Source organism: Sphaerodactylus townsendi, linkage group LG02 (assembly GCF_021028975.2).
Source record: "Sphaerodactylus townsendi isolate TG3544 linkage group LG02, MPM_Stown_v2.3, whole genome shotgun sequence".
Classification (NCBI taxonomy): Eukaryota; Metazoa; Chordata; class Lepidosauria; order Squamata; family Sphaerodactylidae; genus Sphaerodactylus; species Sphaerodactylus townsendi.
In genome coordinates this window covers 73,293,929-73,314,180 of record NC_059426.1, presented here as the reverse complement: position 1 = coordinate 73,314,180, position 20,252 = coordinate 73,293,929, and positions in this window count along the sequence as shown.

The following is a 20,252-nucleotide window of genomic DNA, read 5'->3' as shown; positions in this document are numbered from 1 at the left end:
TGAGTGGGTGGTACTGAGCAGGTGGTACTTTATATTTTAACTGGAAAAGTGGGGGGGGGGTTTCATCTTATACCCCCAGTCGTCTTATACGCCGGTATATACGGTAGTCATTAAATATGGGGCACTTGTTTTATAATCTTCCATCATTTTGCTAGTTGTGAGCCTGAGTAGAACAGACCTTGTGACCCAGTAAGTGGGATGCATCTCACCAGCTACTTATTGACGCTCGATATGCACATTCCCGTATTATCCTATGTTAAGGGGGCAACAAGGAAAGTTGCTTTTGGGCTGTCATATTTGGTAGACTGGATAGAGGTGTCACCAGCTAGTTGGGCCTTCATTGGAAACAAAGATGTTACTGATATGCATTTTTGCATCATTTTCCTTAGATCTCCATTGACGAGAGTAGGTCTTCATAGATCTTGTAGCTTCAAAAATCCAAATGAAGGCCACCATGGATGGCAGCCTGATCTCCAGTTTTTTTAGCATACCTGGATAAGAAAAATGGGGGTGTGGCCAGTGTATGTAGCAAATCCCAGGCTGTGAGACATAGACTAGTTTGGCTAGGCTGAGGGCTAGTGTGCAGTCTCTGACTTCCTGATCATGAGGCTACGCCATCCACATTCTTCTTCTGCTCATCAGCCCGTTTGCTAGGGATTCATGGGGCCGTAGCTCAGCTTTTCTTGATATTTTTCCAACTCCTTAATGTCTCTAATGTGGCAGTAGAATGACTGCTGGAATGAAACCCACATATGCTGTTTGGACTGGATTCTCTTTATCAGTTAGATCAGTGATTATTTTGAGAAGGCTATTAGGAGGCTTTGGCACAATCTTAATTGTTTGTTTAAAAAAGCCCATGTTGCTCATTGGCGATGCAAAAACTCTCCTGAACATTTACATTATTGACTTTGGTTTTTCCATGGACAGCTATTTTTTGCATAGGTTAATTGGTTTGGCTAATTTCCTGTTTTGACCATAGCACAAGAATATTACATTTACTTCCCTGTCCCCTTTCTGTTGTATAACTTTCTGCTCAGTCCCGTGACTTACTAAAGATAGATGATTTTTATTCATAAAGGATTCTGCTGGAAAAAAATTCCTCCTGAATACATTCCAGTCAAGCCTTCAAATTTACATCAAGCTCAGTGTTTTCATTATTCTTGGTGCTTTTCTTGTTTCGTTTTGTTTTTTCAAGGCAGTGGTTTGTGAGCTCAAACAGATTGAGAAGTGGTTTATGTAGATTCCTGGAATGGTGACAAGAAGGGCAGTGATGCCTATGATTCACTGCTCCTATGAGGTATTCATTGACGCAACAACATAAGGGGACATAATTTCTGTTGCTTGTCCCCTCCCCCACCTTGTGATTGCCCATAATGGACCCTGTTTCCAAGGACCAATAGAACACAACTGGCTATTTAACTTACAGTGGGATCTCCAGATTTGCTGCCACTATAGTGGGCCACTAGCAGCAAGGGACAAGCAGAGACTAGCCCCAGCAATTCTTCCAGTTCCTCAGGAGCCACTCAGCTCAGACCCTTCAGCAGCAATGACAATCAGTGTCAGCTCACCAACTGCCTTGTCCTACACTGCTGTCAGTTTGCAGTAGGAAGCACCATGGTGAGCCAATCCCCACTGTTGGCATTGCTAAGCCAAGAGACCCCTGGGAAACCACAATCATGCTGACATGGCAACAGAGGTACAGCTTCTGGCCACCAATAACCCAGATGCCTGGTGAAAGAAAAGGAAGCTGACAGAAGATTGTAAAGCCTAAAGGAAACAAGATGGGACAGCAGATTTCATTCAGAGGGTGAATTTCATCATCTCACATTGGCTACCAGTACCAGCTCAATACCAACTGAAACAAGAAGGTCCTATCATGCTTCCATAAATGCTTTAATACAGCCTTGAGGACTCTCCAGCAAGAAGTTTATATATGTAAAGTAGCAACTGCTGGGCTATAGGTGAGGATCATTCCTGACAAAAACAGCAGGGATTGGCCACACTCAAAAACTCGCCACATGACAAGGAAAATGCGTACTATTATGAATTATTATTTCTAAGAATACCTATAATATTACATATAAACAAATTAAGCAGAATGTCGCATATTCATTCATGGATAGAGTCCATTCATAAGTCCCTAGAGTATCCAATGATAACAGTTTCATACAAGACGTCATGGGACTACTATCCTTTCATTGTCAAACAGGTAAGTCAGATGGAAAAAAAGATGAAAGCGGACAAGATACGGTCCGCTCACCGTAACCGCCACGGCAGCACGAAACCAGCAGAACGCCTGCGCGCTGAGAGTGCGTTTTCGAGCCGCAAATCTTCTTCAGTGCGTGTATACAGTTGAAGGCATGCTCTCAGCTTCCATGGGAAACCAGCCCTATTTGGCCCAGATCATTCCAAGCCACACTGACCAACAATATAATTACTAAACGAGTCTACAGAAAGTATCTCACTGCTACAGCGTCAGGTATCAGAGTGGCAACAGCTGTGGTTCTGCCACCACCTCAGAGCAGAGAAGTCTCTCATTTCGCATGGGGGCAGCACCATCATTGCCTTCAGGAGCATAGCATGAAGGAGCCACATCTTCCATTGCAGTTGTCTTATCAGCTGTGAACTGCGTGATAAAAGGAGGTGTGAAAAGGCCCTTTCCCGTGTCTTCCTTGTGTTTGATACATTGCAGGCTTCTGAAGTCTCCTTGCCAGTGTACTGTTCATGCTTTGTGTTTGTTGTGTGAGGATCCTGGAGAAAGGGATGATGCAGTACTCCTGCAGGAACAGTAGACAGGAATCTGGCATTTGCGTTTGGCAGATGCACAAATTGGTAGTATTTGTGCAACTGTGCATTTCTGTTAGTTTTTTTTTTCTATGAAGATGACAGGCAAAAAGCCTTCAGTGTACTAGGGTGCCAGAGGGACGGCCATGTTTGTTTGTGGCAGGGAGAACAATTGAGTGCTAATGGAGTAAGGCAGAAAAATCACACTGACCAAATGTGGAGACAAATTTTTAATTCTCATGAGACAACCACTGTGTGAACACTTCTCTGTTGCAAAGGAATATGCAGTCAGTAAAAAGGCTGCACAAGTCCAACATCCCAACATCATATACATTTCAGCTGTAGTGAGCAACAGCATAAATAAGTCACTAAGCAGAAACTGAGCAGTCTGTCTTTGTTTTGTTTTGCCTTGAGGCTTGAATAATTTGCTCCGCCTAAGGAGACTCACTGAGATACTATTGGGGGGAGGGGGGAGTGTGGAGTGTGGTTTAATAGTTACTATACCTAGATGGAATATTAGAATAGGTATTCTAGAATAGAGGACCAGAAAAAAATGTGGATGAATATGCTTTTCTACTGATTTGTCCATCTTATAGTGAAATGGAAGCCTCTTCCGTTTCCCATACTGTCTGCTAACTCAGTGGTATAGCATGTGCTTTGCATACAGAATGTCTTAAGCCAGAATCCCTAGCCTAGAAGATCTGGAAACCCAGTGTTGAAATGCAGTTTGCAAAAGTTTTTTTAAAAAATCCTGAGCAGATCTGGATAAAATCAGGCAGTCAATATGAGGAAAGATCCTTTTCTGCCAGATTATTTGGAGCACCACTGCCAGCCAGACCAGTTCTCTACCCACACAACTGATGTCAGCCTTTGACATGCTGGCAAGTCAGCTGGAACCAGCAACATAGAGGAAGCAATAGGTTTGGCTTATGCCCGTCTTCACTTTCTAGAACTGTTCAGCCACCAGCCACTTTCAAAGTGACATGCTTGAGGCACCGAGGGCTCAGCTTGCTCCCACTGTGTTTGGCCAATTAGAGTCCTCGTCTCTCACCTCCATTTATTTGCTGGCACACCAGCATCTTTACCAAGAGACGTTGGATTTTTTTTCAGCTCACAGAACAATGTGCTGGACTGGATAATACTGAGTGAGATGGATTCTTGAAAGCTTTCAGACTAAGCTTCATTGATCCTTTTATGGCCACCCATTTCAAATCTCTAGCCTTTTCCCTATCTGGAAAGCAAGCCAACTTAGCCAAAATCCAAATATCTGACAATGCAAGGCATTAAGAGAGAAGCATATTTTTAGCTGTATGACCCCAGACTACAGCTCATTATAGAAAGCCCCACATATATTAGGCTGGAGGGAGATGAAGGTGGCCTGCTAGGAGTCCTTATTGATCTTGGGGTATGCATGCCCTTATCCCACTATCATTCATGTTCAAAGGTTTTGTAGGCTTCAGTGCTTCAAAAAACCCCTGCAAAAATGGTTTGCCCAGAGATAACATTGTGACAAATGAAATGGGCATTTATGTCACAGGAAAGGATGCCCTTTCTATGCAAATTTTAAGTATCTTCATTGTCTATCTTCAACCTTGTTACCCATCATCACTGTCATTCTCATCTCTGCAACACTGTGTATTCCCTTCTGTGTGCTATTGTGACTTCTGAATAAGTTCCTCTGAATTCCCTTGTGTGGAGAAATTGGTTACACCACTTTAATTTCTCCAACCTGTAGCTGTGTCAGCTAAAAGTCATGCCCAGCTGTAGACTATGTTCTTTCTAATTAGGACTCGAACCATCTCATTAAGCATTTACACCTGTTAGCAACTATGACTTTTTGCCAAGCTGACTCAGCAAATTACCATAAGAACGTTATTGGTCTGTTTATACCACCTGACTGGTTGTTTCGGTATAACTACCTTTCAATGCTCTCATTATGATCTAACTATCTCTTTCTTTACACCTTGTCATTTAGTATTTGTTGTCTTGCTGTGCTTTTCTCTGCACCCACCTCTACATTTGCTTCCCCTTCATAGTTTTTCTGTAGGATAGCAGCTGCTACATTTCCCCCCTCCCTCCATCGCTAATTTCTTATTCAATTCACCATCTCAAGAGTTTGGATCATTCACCAACCACCTCTTCAAGAATGGGACTTTTTAATCTGGGGACCAATTAATGCCATTACACACTGAGTATTCAGTGAGCTTTGAACTCCACACTTATTGCATTACCAATGCGGTAAAGTAGTCTTTATACAACTTTTTTCCTAAGCAAGTCATTAAAAACACCTGGGTTTTATTCCTTTCCTCCCTTATGTAAATCTCTCACAGGAAAGAGAACTATGGCCTGGTCGGCACCACACAAAAAAGACATCTGGGACATCTTAAAAAGAGGTGACTTCTTCATTCCATACCCTCTAAATAAGACCTCCGGGAGACGTGTTAAAAAGAGGCACCTTCTGGTTTGCTTTTGCATTTGTGACCATTAACGCATCCTTTTGCTGGCTTTTTAAAAATGTGTAGTCAGATACAAAGATATGGAGACATGAATCTCCACAGCCATGGTGATTTTCCCATTCTCAGGGCTGTCTTTGATTGGATGTTAACGTTGCCTGTGATCTCATTGGATGAAATAAATCTTCTCCTCCTCCTTCTCCTCCTCCTCCTCCTCCTCAACCACCACCACCACCCATAGGTGGATGGGGGGAAAGGGTGCTGCTCACAGCCCCCGATATCAAGCTCCTAATGTGTTAAAAAAATTTCAGCAGAGATGCAGCATGAGCTGTGGTTACTGACAACATGGTGAGAAACTCATGGGGAGAAGGTGCAGTTTGGGGTGGGTCCAGATCCACATATCCCCCATAGTGTCCACATGCTAGGATTACCAGCACCAGAGTGGTAATTTAGAGATAAAGCAGGGTGGGGGTGGATGTGTTGAGCAGAAATAAGGTGTCCTGAGGGTGTCTTGGAAAAAAGGCTGTGCCAAGTGCCTTCCCAACGCACTTTTTTGCACCCTCAGTGTAGTAATGCACCGCTGACCCAGCAGCACCGTGGTCGAGCGCTGGAACACCTACGCTCCTACGGCCTTCTGGTCGCACCGCACCCCCACTCCTCATCCCCCTATGAGTCACGGGTCGTGAACTGTCTGGCTCAGTCACCGGGCGCAGGGACAATGGTCTTGCCCCCAGGTGAGGATTAGGCTCAGACGCTTACGCTCCTCTCTGCACGTAGCCAGGTGAGATCATGCATCACATGATGATCACCCGACCTCCCGCTCTCCCGGAACTCCCTCCGTTCCTCCCTTCTACACGCCCCCGATAGAATCACAATAAAAGGTGCCAGGAACCAGCACGCGGGAGATTCGCTAGGAACACGGACCTCCGCGCTCCCGCTGCTGGCGATCTCCACCAGATGTTATCTCCGCGTCTCGTCTCGTTCTTGCGCTGACCACGTGGGTCGACTACACTCAGGATGTCTTATTTGGACTGTGTGGAACAGACCTATTTGTTTCACAGCATACTTTATATTACATTCCAAAACTTTGCCGATGAGAAGATTACCTTTCTGGGTTGCTTGTTCATTGCAAACATCCAGTGAGAGTCCCTTGCCAAATTTAAGGACTGCTGGCAGTATAATCCTCAGGAATGTTATCATTACATTTCCCAACATGACATACTTTCTCCCTGATGCTAGCAAAGGGAAAGAGAACAGGGCCTTCCTGAAATCAGCTTAGGTTCAAATATATCCAAGAAACACATACATGGTAAGTAGAGAGACTGTCTGTGTCTTGTGGAGGTGGTGTGGGGCCACATTGGCAGATTTACCCTCCCTGGGGCACTTACCCAGATGGAGGGGCAAACAGGTTGCAGGCAGATGCCATGGCCCACCAGGATGTAGCAGAGGCATGCAGGAGGCATTAGGTGCAGTGGTGGGATCCAAAAATTTTAGTAACAGGTTCCCATGGTGGTGGGATTCAAACTGTGGCGTCGTGCCAATGGGGCTGGGAAGGGCACGATGGGGGCGTGGCTGGGCATTCTGGGGGTGGGGCATTCCTGGGCGGGACTGTGGCAAGGACACAGCTGCTTTCATGCGAGTCAGCAGAGGCGGGAAGCTTGAATGCACACAGGCGCAGACTGCATGCACGCTGGTGCACCTCCTGCTAGACTGCTTCAAGTTCTGTGCGCTACTGCTGAGAGGAGGGGTGTAACTAAGGCAAAAATCACGTGGCAAAATCACCAATTAGTAACCCCCTCTCGGCACACACAAATAATTAGTAACCTACTCTCGGGAACCTGTGAGAACCTGCTGGATCCCACCTCTGATTAGGTGACTTCTACCCTGGCTTTGCAGTCAGTTAAACTGGGGCTTGGGCTTATGCTGTAATTTCATTAAGTTCTATGGAGGGTTTTCCAGTAGTGGGGAAGCAGGGTGTTGGTTTTTCTTCCTCCCCATTCCACTGGGAAACCCTCTGGTGGCAGTGAGCTATGACTGCATGGCAGCAGCACTGTTCATGGCCTCCCATGGCTGTGGATTGGGCTGCCCATCTTTCACTGAAATCTGTGGTTGTCTATTTATGTAGGAAACCAATATGGCACCTCTCCAGAGACCTCCTGTTAGCATGAGTTATGCTGAACTAAAGTTAGCCACTAGCTCATACAAAAAAAATTCATTCCTCAGTTTCTCTATTTTTACATTTGATCTTTTAATTATGCCTCTGGGTTAGAACCAACATATTCCGCAAGTGTCTTATAAGGTGGACTATATCAAGATCAAGAATTTGAACCAGAAATAAAACAAAAAAATCAGAAATTAGTTCATACAAAAATACTTGGGGGAACAACAGGAATGAGTCATGAAAGATCTGAGATGAAACAGATATATAGAAGACAATATTATAAAATCTAACCTAATTTCTGTTTTGCTCAGCTTTCATCTGTTCTCAGGAGTACATAAAGTTTGCGGGCTGGAGGTGATGATAAATTATTATTGGTCTTATTACAAATGAGCCAATATAAAATTTAGGTCCATTAGAAACCACTTTATCTGAAACTCATCCAATCAGCCAAAGTTACTTTTGTGGAAATGACTGAAACTCATAAATATAGTCAAATTCAAATTGCCCCATTCTGAGCCATATTTCAAATATTACATCTGTTGTGCACCTGCTGTGCTTCCACTTGAAAGCATCCTCACCTCACCTTTCACTATGAGGTCTGGCAGATAACAGAGCCTCTTAGCAAATCATGCTCTGGTATAATTTAAATTAAACTCAAGAAATTTAAACCTTTGGAATGAACACACAGCACATTCTAAACCTACTGTCCTTACTACTGCAGCACAAATCTGGCATGTAGGTGTTGCTTAACATACATGAGATTCTTATTCCTGTGTTTGCAATCTAATGAGTGTCAGGGATATATTAGACAATATTGCTGAGTTAGACAGTCATGGAAGTGTGGAATTGTGTGTAGTAAGTAAAGTCCAAAGAAATATACTGCAGGAAAATAGACCTTATATTTAATTTGGTAGATTCAATTCACATCCATGTCGCAATTTAAAGAAGAGTTGGATTTATACCTTGCTTTTCTTTGCTGCAAGGAGTCTCAAAGCAGCTTACAACTACTTCCCTTCCCCACAACTGGCATCTTGTGAAGTAGGTGAGGCTGAGAGAGTTCTGAGAGAACTGTGACTGCACAGCCCCCCCCCCCCCCCGTGTAGGAGCAGGGAAACAAATCCAGTTCACCAGATTAGAGTCTGCCATTCATGTTGGGGACTGGGGAATCAAACCCAGTTCTCCAGTTTAGAGTCCACTGCTCTAAACCACTATACCAAGAGAAGCCTAATCTAAAGTATACTGCCCCTTACCACAAGTGGCAAGCTGTTCCAGCATCATGTGTGGGTAAGTAGGATTGCATGGCTTCTACAGGAAAGAACTGTAGATATGTATTGTCAAAGGCTTTCACGGCCGGAATCACTTGGGTGCTGTGTGGTTTCCGGGCTGTATGGCCGTGTTCTAGCAGCATTCTCTCCTGACGTTTCGCCTGCATCTGTGGCTGGCATCTTCAGAGGATCTGATGTTGGGAAAGCAAGTGGAGTATATATCTGTTGGAGTGTCCAGGGTGGGTGGGGAAACCTTGGACTGTGAGTAACATAGAAGGCAAACCAGGTCAATAGTTGAGGGCATCTGAATAGAAGTATGAGTAACAATGAAGACTATAGCCTGGGAGTAACCCTGTAGATAGCAAGGTCACTGGTGGGAGCATCTGAATAGAAGTATCTTGGCCTTTGTTTCTTTTTGTCTATGGTCTCATCACTGTGTTTGTGTGGAGCTGGTTTTGGACACAGTCTTCGACCTCTAGTATTTTTTCAACTTACTAGCAGCCAAGTTCTGTTCATTTTCATAGTTTCTTCCTTCCTGTTAAAAAATTGTCCATGTGTGCTTATGCGATTTTTTTTTCAATTGCTTCTCTGTGTAGTCTGGACGTAGTGGCTTTCAGAGTGGTCCAGAATTTCGTTTTTTTTCAAAATAATATTCTATGTCCAGGTTGGTTTATCATGTGTCTCTGCTATTGCTTCAGATTTTTTCTGGCTGGAAATAGTCTTGCAGTGCCTTTCTTGTTCTTTGATACGTGGTTCTGTGCACTGCGTTTGGTGGTTCCTATGTAGACTTGTCCACAGCTGCATGGTATGCGATAGACTCCTGCAGTAGCTAAAGGATCCCTCTTATCCTTTCGCTGAATCGTAGTCATCTGTTGAATTTTCTTAGTGGGTCCGCTTGTAGATGGTTTGTAGGTTGTGCTTCTTCATCCAGTTTTCCTATGCTGATCAGTGGTTCCCTTGATGTATGGTAAGAACAATTCTTCCCTCTAGATGGCTCTTTTATCTTTGTTCAGCATGTGGCTTGTTCTTGGTCTTGCAGCCCTTCTGATTTCTGTATTAGAGTAACCATTAGCCTGTAGAGCCCTGTTTAGGTGATTCAATTCATCTTGTAGGAGGTGAGAGTTCTAGCAGACTTCTGTTTCTTGCGCTGGGATGTACCAAAGTTTTTTATGGTGCCTCCCTTTTTTTTTGACACACCATGACACTCATTAACCAGAAATTCCCAAAAGAGCATCACAGCCCTGTTTCCCCAACATTGTCTCACTACTCAGCTACTTCCAGTGGGATAATGAATACTATGAACAGAAAGATGGGGTTGCCATGGAGTAGCCCTCTTAGCCCTGTATAATAGCTAATTTTATATGGAACATTTTGAGAAACAAGCCCTGAAAGCAGCTAAGCACCAAAAAAGCCCACCATATGGTTCCAAGTTATGTGGATGACACATTCACCTCATTTGGAGCCACGGAGAAGAAAAAGAACTTCAAACAAGTTCCTGGACCATATCAACAAGATCCACCCAAACATCCAATTCTACTATGGAGAAAGAAAATGAAGGAAACTGCCATTTTTAGATGTTTTTAGTCATCCGCCAAACCAAACCAAAGCAGATTGGGACACACGGGTTATACAGAAAACCTACTCACACAGACAGATATCTACACAAAAAACTCCAATCACCATCCAGGGCAAAAAAGGAGCATTTTCCATAAAACTTTGGTACATCGCTACAAAACAGAATCTGTGAACCTCACCCTCCTACAAGATGAGAATTGAATCACCTAAACAGGGCTCTACAGGCTAATGGTTACTTCCTCTAATACAGAAATCAGAAAGGGCTGCAAGACCAAGACAACGCCACATAAACAAAGATAAAGAGCCATCTAGAGGGAAGGTGTTCTTACCCATACATCAAAGGGAACCACTGATGCAGCATAGGAAAACTGATGAAGAAGCTAACAACCTACAAAACCATCTACAGTTACCTACTCAAGAAAATTCATAACAGATGCTACGTTCAGCAAAGGATAAGAGGGGAGGTCCTTTAGCTACTGCAGGAGTCTATCGCATACCATGCAGCTGTGGACAAGTCTACATAGGAACTACTGTCGAAGCGCGGTGCACAGACACGGATCCAAAGAACCACGAAGCTGCTAACTCGCAGACTATTTCAGCCAGAGAAAAATCAAAGCAATAGCAAGAACACATGATAAACCAACTCTGGACATAGGAATATTATTTGAAAAAAACAGAAATTCTGGACCACTCTTGAAAGCCAATTACCACGTCAGACTACACAGACAGCGAACCTTGAAATCGCATAAGCACATGGACAATTTTAACAGGAAGGAAGAAACTCTGAAAATGAACAGAACTTGGCTGCCAGTGTTGAAAAAATGACTTCAGGGCTCAAGACTGTGTCAAACCAGCTCCACACACAAACACAGGATGACCCACATAGACAAAAGAAACAAAGGCCAAGATACTTCTATTCAGATGCTCCCACCAGTGACCCTTACTATCTACAGGGTTACTCCCAGGCTATAGTCTTCATTGTTACTCCATGCTTCTATTCAGATGCTCCCTCAACTATTGACCTGGTTTGCCGCTCTATGTTACTCACACAGTCAAGGTTTCCCCCACCCACCCTGACACTCCAACAGTAGATATATACTCCACTTGCTTTCCCAACATCAGATCCTCTGAAGATGCCAGCCACAGATGCAGGCGAAACGTCAGGAGAGAATGCTGCTAGAACACGGCCATACAGCCCGGAAACCACACAGCACCCAACTGTAGATATGTCATGGTCCTTGCAGTACCAAGAGGAGAGAGAGAGAAAGAACACAGCAAGACAACGAGGAGTCAGAAAGAAGTTCCCAGGTTAACACAGATAGTCATCTCACTCATTGAGAAAATAATAGACAAGCTCATCTACAGCCATGTAGCAACCACCCCAATGTCCAGGCACATTGAGTCACCTTACTCCAACAGTGAGAAGATCAAAGGGAAGACGGAGATTTGTAGCAGAGAAGTGGTGAACAGCAAGGTACAACTTAAATGCTTCTTGTTTACCACTTTCTCCCACGATTCCTTTTCTTCCAGTAGGCTTTCCTTCCAATCTCAGATACCTATAAGGGAACCAAAGGGGAGAAACAAAAGCAATGCATGGGCTAGGGTTAATCACCTGCCTTCTGTATGTCTTGCCTGCAAATTCTCCCTTCTCCTGCATTTAATCAGGCAGCTAACACCAAAGGTGTGCTAACAGTCTGGAGAAAAGATGTCCTGTCCTTTTAAAGAGAGACTTTGTAGAATATTATGTATGAGGTTATATTATCCCATGACATGAAGAGATTCAGCTGCCCAGTCCTACACACTAAGGCGGATTCCGCATGGGCCAAAAACAGCGGTGTTAAAATGGTGTAAACCCTTTTACACCCTTTTAAACCATTTTACACCATTTTCACACCACTGTTTTTGGACCACGCGGAATCCGCCAAAGTCTCTCTTAATGGGACAGGATATTTTGCTGTAGGCCAGTTGGTAACCTGAGCTGACAGAGAGTTTGTAATCCTGTATTTCTATTAGGCTAATTTTTTCAGACAATAAAAATAAAAACTTTGTTTGACTTCACATATAGCTGCTTAATTCTCTATCGCTTACATTATACGTCCAACTGACTAAACATGTAAATATGGAGTGTGCCAGGCACTACCCATTTAATCAATGGCAGATCTCCCACTGTTTTTAATGGAGCTGGATTGCACATTAGATATTAAAGCTGTTAGCCTTCTGCACCCTGGCAAGAGACGAAGCAAATAAGCAATCAAAATGGCATCACGAAAAGAAAATGCCAATAACTGTGGCTGACCCATGGAGCTAGTCCAGATCTGGCAGAGGACATTTCCCAAGCCATGCTAGATTTCGTGCTAGCAGAAGCAGCAATCGTGGATTCCAGTACTCCTAGATTTCAATCGCCTGAAACTCATTTGTTCATTTGCAGAACTGTAAAGTGTCATTCCTTCTGCTTTGTGTGAAGCTTAAGTGCATGAAAATGACTTGGAGGAAAAAATGCATAATAGGGAGTTTTTCTCTCTCCTGCTGGCATTTCAGCCTTGTCTTTAGCCTTTTGTGTGATAATTCAGCATCATTTTAGACCTCTCAGGAGTCACTGCCTTTTGGGTACAGCTGTAAATTTGAAAGCCTAAGAATTTAAAGATGCAATGCATTCCTGAGGCTGGAAGAGGAGGAGAAATAGAATTATGTATGAGTGTGTGAGGCTGCCTACAAGAGGTCACATGCAGCCCCACTGCAGCTAACAATTTGTAGGACCACATGAACAACTGAAACCCAATAGAGTCTACACCTCTTCTTACTCCTTGGGAAGGAGATTGAGCAATGTCTACCATCCTGTACAGCACATAGATATGAAAACCACTTGCATTAGCCAAGGAGGCAAGAGAACTCTGTTTAAAAACCCCATTGGCTCATAGGGCCCTTCCACACACGCAGAATAATGCGTTTTCAAACCACTTTCACAACTGTTTGCAAGTGGATTTTGCTATTCCACACAGCTTCAAAGAGCATTGAAAGCAGTTTGAAAGTGCATTATTCTGCATGCGCGGAAGGAGCCATAGTTCTGATTTTGCCTGCTTCTATCAAACCGTCCCCCTTCAGCCTCATAATGTAGAACAAGTGCAGAGAGCATCTGTCTACTTTCACATGTTCTTCAGCTGAGTAGTTTGCCTTGGGACACTTTTGTCTTGAGCATACAAAACAGCCAGCATGTTATGAGTTTTGGATAGGGTTGCCAGGTCCGCCCTGGCCACTGGTGGGAGCTTGGGTAGTAGGGTTTCCAGATCCAAGATGGGAAGCTCCTGCAGAATTGAGGTCAGAGTCCGGGGAAGAGAGGGACCTTACTTGGATATAATGTTAAACAGCCCACCCTCCAAAGCATCCATTTTCTTGAGGGGAACTACTCTGTAGTCTGGAGATAAACTGTAATTCTGAGGAATCTCTAGGTCCCACCTTAGTAATGGATTAGGATCTGGAAGGCCCACTCTACCAATCTGGAAGGTCAAATCCCACTCTACCAAAATAGCTCAGCTTGGGCCAAATTCACCTGTGTCACAATTTTGTGAGGTGGGAAGAATGTTGTGGTATGCTGTTTTGGTGCTTTGTTTTCTTTGAGGTGTGTGTGTGTGTGTGTGTGTGTGTGTGTGTGTGTGTGTGTGTGTGTGTGTGTGTGTGTGTGTGTGTGTGTGTGTGTGTGTGTGTGTGTGTGTGTGTGTACACAAACACACAAAATAAGTACCGTATATACCGGCGTATAAGACGACTGGGGGTATAAGATGACCCCCCCCCCACTTTTCCAGTTAAAATATAGAGTACCACCTGCTCAGTACCACCCACTCAGTACCTGGCATATAAGACGACCCCAGACTTTACAGATGATTTCCCAGGGTTCAAAAGTAGTCTTATACGCCAGTATATACTGTGAGCACTGTTTGCCTCACCCTATCTAAGTGCCTCTTTCTGTATTTTTACAATTGTAGAGTCAATTTATTTTCTTCTGCATGTTCCTTAAATAACCAGGATTTTCAAGGGAGGGTACTGTCATCATTGGTGGCATCACTGGTAGTATCATAACATACACCCAGTGGTGGGATTCAGCAGGTTCACACCACTTCGGTAGAACTGGTTGTTAAAATGGTGCTTGTAAATAACCGGTTGTTAAATTATTTGAATCTCACCACTGGAACCGGTTGTTAAATTATTTGAATCCCACCACTGGAACTGGTTGTTAAATTATTTGAATCCCACCACTGTATACACCCTTTTGTTATGGAAATGTTTACCAATCAGAGAATCTAACACAAGGATGGCTAGTAGCAAGCTAGGTTTATTAGCATATCTGCAGTCATGGAGAGATAGCACCAGGGTACCATCTCTGGGGTCTGTGTTGCAGCATAGCTCATTTTAAGATATCCTTGAACTGTCCCCCTGGCCAATCCTGGCTGTTCATGCAGGCTTACAATCTTAACATTTTGTAAATTAGCACATTTCTTATATATGTTTTTTCCAGGAGTATTAATTAGTTAAGCTGGTACAGCAGGAATTAGTCAAGATTTCAGCAATTTTTATATGTGGTGCAGTTCTGTGTCAATAGCCCCTCGGGGGCAGGGCGGTATAAAAGCTGAAAGTATGTATAAATAAATAAATAAATAAATAAATAAATAAATAAATAAATAAATAAATAAAATATCCCATGTTTATGACTACCAACGGCTTAGGTTTTTTCTCATCTGTCTCAATTTTCATAGCTATAAACAACTGTGACCTTCACACTTAAGAAATGTATTTTTCTATATTACTTTTAATTTTTTTGTCCATACTTACGTTGATATCATGGTTGCATTTTTAAAAAGCCACTAAAAGATGGGTTTTGAAATTATTCTTGAAATACACTGCTATAATGATAGATTAAGTAGATTCTCCTAATTCCCAACTCAAAAAACCCCCGCAAGTCTCTAACCCTTTCCCTTGCAGAGATACACCTTTTCCATTATATTTTCACAAGAAAAGAGGATAGAAACTTGCTTTTTAAAAAAGAAAGAAAGCTGGGAATTAGGTAACCTGCTTATCCTATCACTACAGTGATACATTAATATATTGATATTTTAGTGCATTAAAAAAGCCTGTCTTTAGGTGGATGGAGGGAAGGGGGATGAAGTGGTTTGCCAATGATGAAAGTCCAGTTATCAAAAATTGGGCTAGAGGTGGGCAGGAGAAGGAAAATTGACAGAAACATTACATATGAAGAAAAAAAGCATTTCAAAATCCACTTCCAGAAAAGATTGGAGTAAAAGTGGTCTAAAAAAGTGGGAAACAACCAGGAGGAGGGGGGATGACGTGAAAACTAAAAGCACCAAATTGTGTGAGGAAATTAGCGGATAAAGCAAAGCAGTATGGGGCTAGAACTAAAAAAAGCCCATGCAGAAAAGCCCCCCGATAAACCAGTATGTGGACATCTGAGGTCAAAATAAGGAAGGATTTTTCAAATGCTCTTTAAAAGATGGGTGGATATTTGCATGTATACCCTAATGGACAAATAGTCAGGAAAGATGATTAAAGAAATTACATCAGAACTAAAACTGGCAAATGAAACGGTAGTTGGAAGATAGGTCAGAGCTTTTATGTGGTTTTCAGATTGGTTTGACACATAGAAACACACAAAATCAGACTGTTTTCCCTGGAGGCTGGATCTTAAGGAGTGCTGCTTGTTCAAATGTCTTCATATCTCTGATAAAGCCTTCTTGTTAGGAGCAATCCCCAAAAGTACCCGTGCTCTAATTCTGCCGCCACTGAATATTCTTTTTTGCCATGCTTAAAAATGACCCAGTGTAAATAGAAGAAAAGATGTACAATAACCAGTACCCAGCCATTACAGGACCAACTGCACAGATGTGATTCAAAGAGAAACTGCTAGGCAGGACAGTCCCATTTCTTGATGAGTTCCAGAGCTGTCACCTTTTCCAGCCCACTCAATGCTCATGATTGATACCAGTGTCCCTGTCCCAGTCACTCCTTTAGCATGCTACAGAAGCCTACATTAGGGGATACTAGGGTGACTACAGTCCCCAAAAGCAGCAGACAGAAGTGTAGAGGCAGGTAGTGGAAAGGAGAGAAACAGAAGGTCAATGGACTGATTGGAGAGTTTTGTCAGGCTTGATTTTAGACCAAACTCACCAAGGGCTATGTTTAAGTCAGCCTCTTCCTACACTGCTCTGTTCTTCTCATCTCCCTGGCATCTGGTATTAAGGCCCTGTGACATTACCTTCATGGTTCCCTTCCCTCTCCTTCCATCGTTGCTTTTCATAATTTACCTCACCCATCTGCACAAACTGCTTCTACTAATTTGCCAACACTGGCACTAATTGTACATTTGTTCTGCCAAAACTGGCTGCTCTTCTCCCCACACACCCTGCATGAACAAACACACATACATGCTGCCTGAAAATGTCTGAGGAAACCTGTAGCATTCGCAAGTCCTTCCACTCCCCCACCCGCCCACCACATGTACAATAATCTACAAATTATACAGGCTTGGAAAAAGCACTGAGCTGGTGTCTCAAAGCAAGCAAGGCAATTATGACCAAGAGCATGAAATGACACCCTCTCTGGGAAGAGAAGAAAGGAAAGAGAAAGGTGGTGACAAAGTGTTATCCTTAGGGTTTTTATTACATAGAGAAGTGCCTCTGCAGATACAGTACTTTCTATAAGCCGCTGGCAGCAGGCCAAAGGGAAATAATTAGTATAGTGTTGTTTTTTTGTTAAAATGACTTAGGACTGGATCCAAATCCATTTGAAATCAATGGAAAATCTCCTATTGACTTTAATGACCTTTGGATAATGCACAAATTGAAGCTCAAGACTGGAAGGTATAATAGTTGGTAAGCACATCTGGTGACACTTGCAAACTTTTAATGCCCCCAGCTACAGAGCTTCTATGAACTTACATCTCTCAAGGCAAGCCTTTGATCCAAAAATAACACACTTTATAATGCAAACATTTGATTCCGTAAGCCTTCCTTGAGTCTGTGGAATCCAACACAAGAACAAGGAAACCAAGAATGAAGGAATATAGTGTCCTTTTTGGTTCATTAAGGTTTTAACTGGGCAATTCTGTAGGCCTCCCAATATTTGCTTATCTTTTAAATGTATTCTTTGTTGCAAGCTACACAGAGCTGGAGAGAATAAGTGCAGAGCTGCAGATCATCTAATTTCAGTGAAGTACATTTGCCTTTTGAGCATTGGGGAACATTTTGTGAGTGTGCTTTCTCTTACTTCAAAAGCAGTAACTCTCAACTGGTCTCCTACAAAGGGTCCATTTGAAAATATTTACTTGCTACAGATTTCCATATCATCTTCGGTTTCATTAGGTATTGTGATACTGCCTTCTTTATTTGTATCACCATGGCCATTTCCACATGAAGCATTTAAAACATTTAAAACATCTGCAGGATGTTTTTTTAATCATTTTGAAAAGTATAATTTTCATGGGTTTTGTCCGCATTCTGCCTTTTACCAGCAGGGGTGAAGAGGAGCCAGCGAAAGCTAAAACTCTGAACAGAAGCTAAGACAGAAACTCACAATCCAACTTCCCCCTCATCTCATCTCATTTCCTTTTTGTTTGTTTGTTTTAAAGGTAGGAACAAAGAAGCATTGTGGCAAAGAGGAGTTTTGAAATCATTCTTGAAATGTTTTAAGAAACTTGTGTGGAAAAGGCCTACAACTGGATAAGACCCCAGATTTGAATGATCCTTGATGGATGTTCATCCTGGCTCTTCTTTACAATTACGGGGAAGGGTTGCACAATTTTCCAAAAAAAAAATCAGTCAAATTGTTCTCATAATAAGGACATTTTTTTCCAAAAATCAAGCCTTAAACTCTATGGAAATCCCAGGCTTCATGCAGTTTGATGGACACTGATGGAGAGCCAGGATGGTGTAGTGGTTAAGAATAGGTGGACTCTAATTTGGAGAATCAGGTTTGATTCCACATACCTCTACGTGACTGGCAGACTCTTATCTGGTGAACCAGGTTTGTTTCCTACTCCTACACAGTCCTGCTGGGTGACCTTGGGCTAGTCACAGTTCTTTGGAACTCTCAACCCCACCTACTTCAAAAGGTATCTGCTGTGGGGAGAGGAAGGGAAAGAAGTTTGTAAGCCCCTTTGAGTCTCCTTACAGGAGAGAAGGAGAGAAGGTATCAATCCAAACTTGTCTTCTTGTTTTTTCTAATTTAATATAGGAATTTGTATGACATTTGCCTGGCAAATAGGGCTTGCCTTGCAGAATGTGGAGGTAGACCGTCTCCAATTTTCTACATCATTCTGTCATCCATATGATGCTTTTGTCATGACCTGGGCTTCAAGCAGAGAGCAGGACTCCAACCTGTATCTGATGGAAGGAGTTTGGCCCTCACAAGCTTATACCCTGGAAATCTTGTTGGACTTTAAGGTGCTTTGGTCTCAAATCTTGTAAGAACAAGTGCTAGAGAGCTCAGGGAATGGAGGTCTAGTTCTGCAGCTTGAGCTGCGAGGAGCTGGTTATAATGTGCCCCTACATTAAAGAAACCAGTGGCTGGGGCCCTGCGTGCAGGAACGCATCCAGAACCATCGATGCTGCAACGCCCTGGGTCAGGACATTTACCATCCATATTCCCATGCCAAGAATCTACTTCCCCATTCACAGAAAGTCTTGTGATCTCTCATGTTGCTCCCATTGAGACATTTAGCAAACCCATCAGGAAATAACAGGTGAGCAATTATAAGGCTCTATGCAAAGAGGCCGCCCTTTCACAGACCTCACTATAAACAGTCAGCCAAGCTCAGAGAAGATAGCAAAACACAGCAGTATATGGACTCAGTCAAGTGCTAGAACTCTTTGAAGCAGGTTGCAATCTTTGGAATTGCCTGGGATCCTGCAATCTCTTTGTAACTTATCTCACTGCCTGTCCTTGGCCTCAGTGCAATTTGAAATTTGCAGTTCCAGGGAGAATTAAATTGCTCCAGCATTGCTTGGACATACATCTCATTTTCTGAGACCTTTTCGTTTGTTGTAGTCCAGCACACTTTTGTTGATCCCTGGTATTCTATGGCCTTGAGCATTTGCATGGGCATACTGAAACTGAATCCAATAAGCTGATTTTACTCATTTGCAGTCATCTCTATCCTCTCTTGGCATTCCAGTCAGATGTCTGATCCCAGCAGGTCTCCTTAATACCAAGTAAATCGCAACTGTGCTCATGCATGAAGAACTCCTGTTATTCCCATTTACACCCCTTGATTCCTAGCATCAGCTGCATGACAACCTTATACAGATTCACATCCTTTCTTCTTTCTTCATTTTAACTGGGATTGTCTAAATAAGAGGGCAGCTTGAAATCTCAGTGCTAACCTTCTTTAACAGCAACCCTGCTGTCGCCAAGTTTAACAGCAACAGCTTTTCCAGTTTTTCTGTGATCACCTCAGTGATGGGTATCCAGGAAAACAGATGCTTCTGCTTCATTGGCATGTATTGACCTTTCCGAAAGAATTCACGAACCAGTTTTATGAGATGATTATGCCGGACAAGATTAAAGAATGTGCTCTTTAATCATGGTCTGGGGAATCACCTTTCTCCCAATACCTATTAGCTGTTTTCTTTAATTTCAAAGGCCTTAGGAAAGGTCATGGTATCATATGCTCACCTTACTTACCTCTCAGAACATTGGATTAGGCCAGTGGTGGCGAACCTATGACACTCCAGATGTTCAAGGACTACAATTCCCATCAGCCCCTGCCAGCATGGCCAATTGGCTGATGGGAATTGTAGTCCTTGAACATCTGGAGTGTCATAGGTTCGCCACCACGGGATTAGGCCAAAAGTGAGCTTCATTATAATATGCCATTCTACCTACTATGTCACCATGCCAAGCCCCATCTATCCACGGCTCCATCCTTGAAAACTGACACAGTACAGACAGCATAGCCATTGGGCTCCAAATGGTTTGGCTGACATTTTACATTTTTTCCATCTAGGAAGT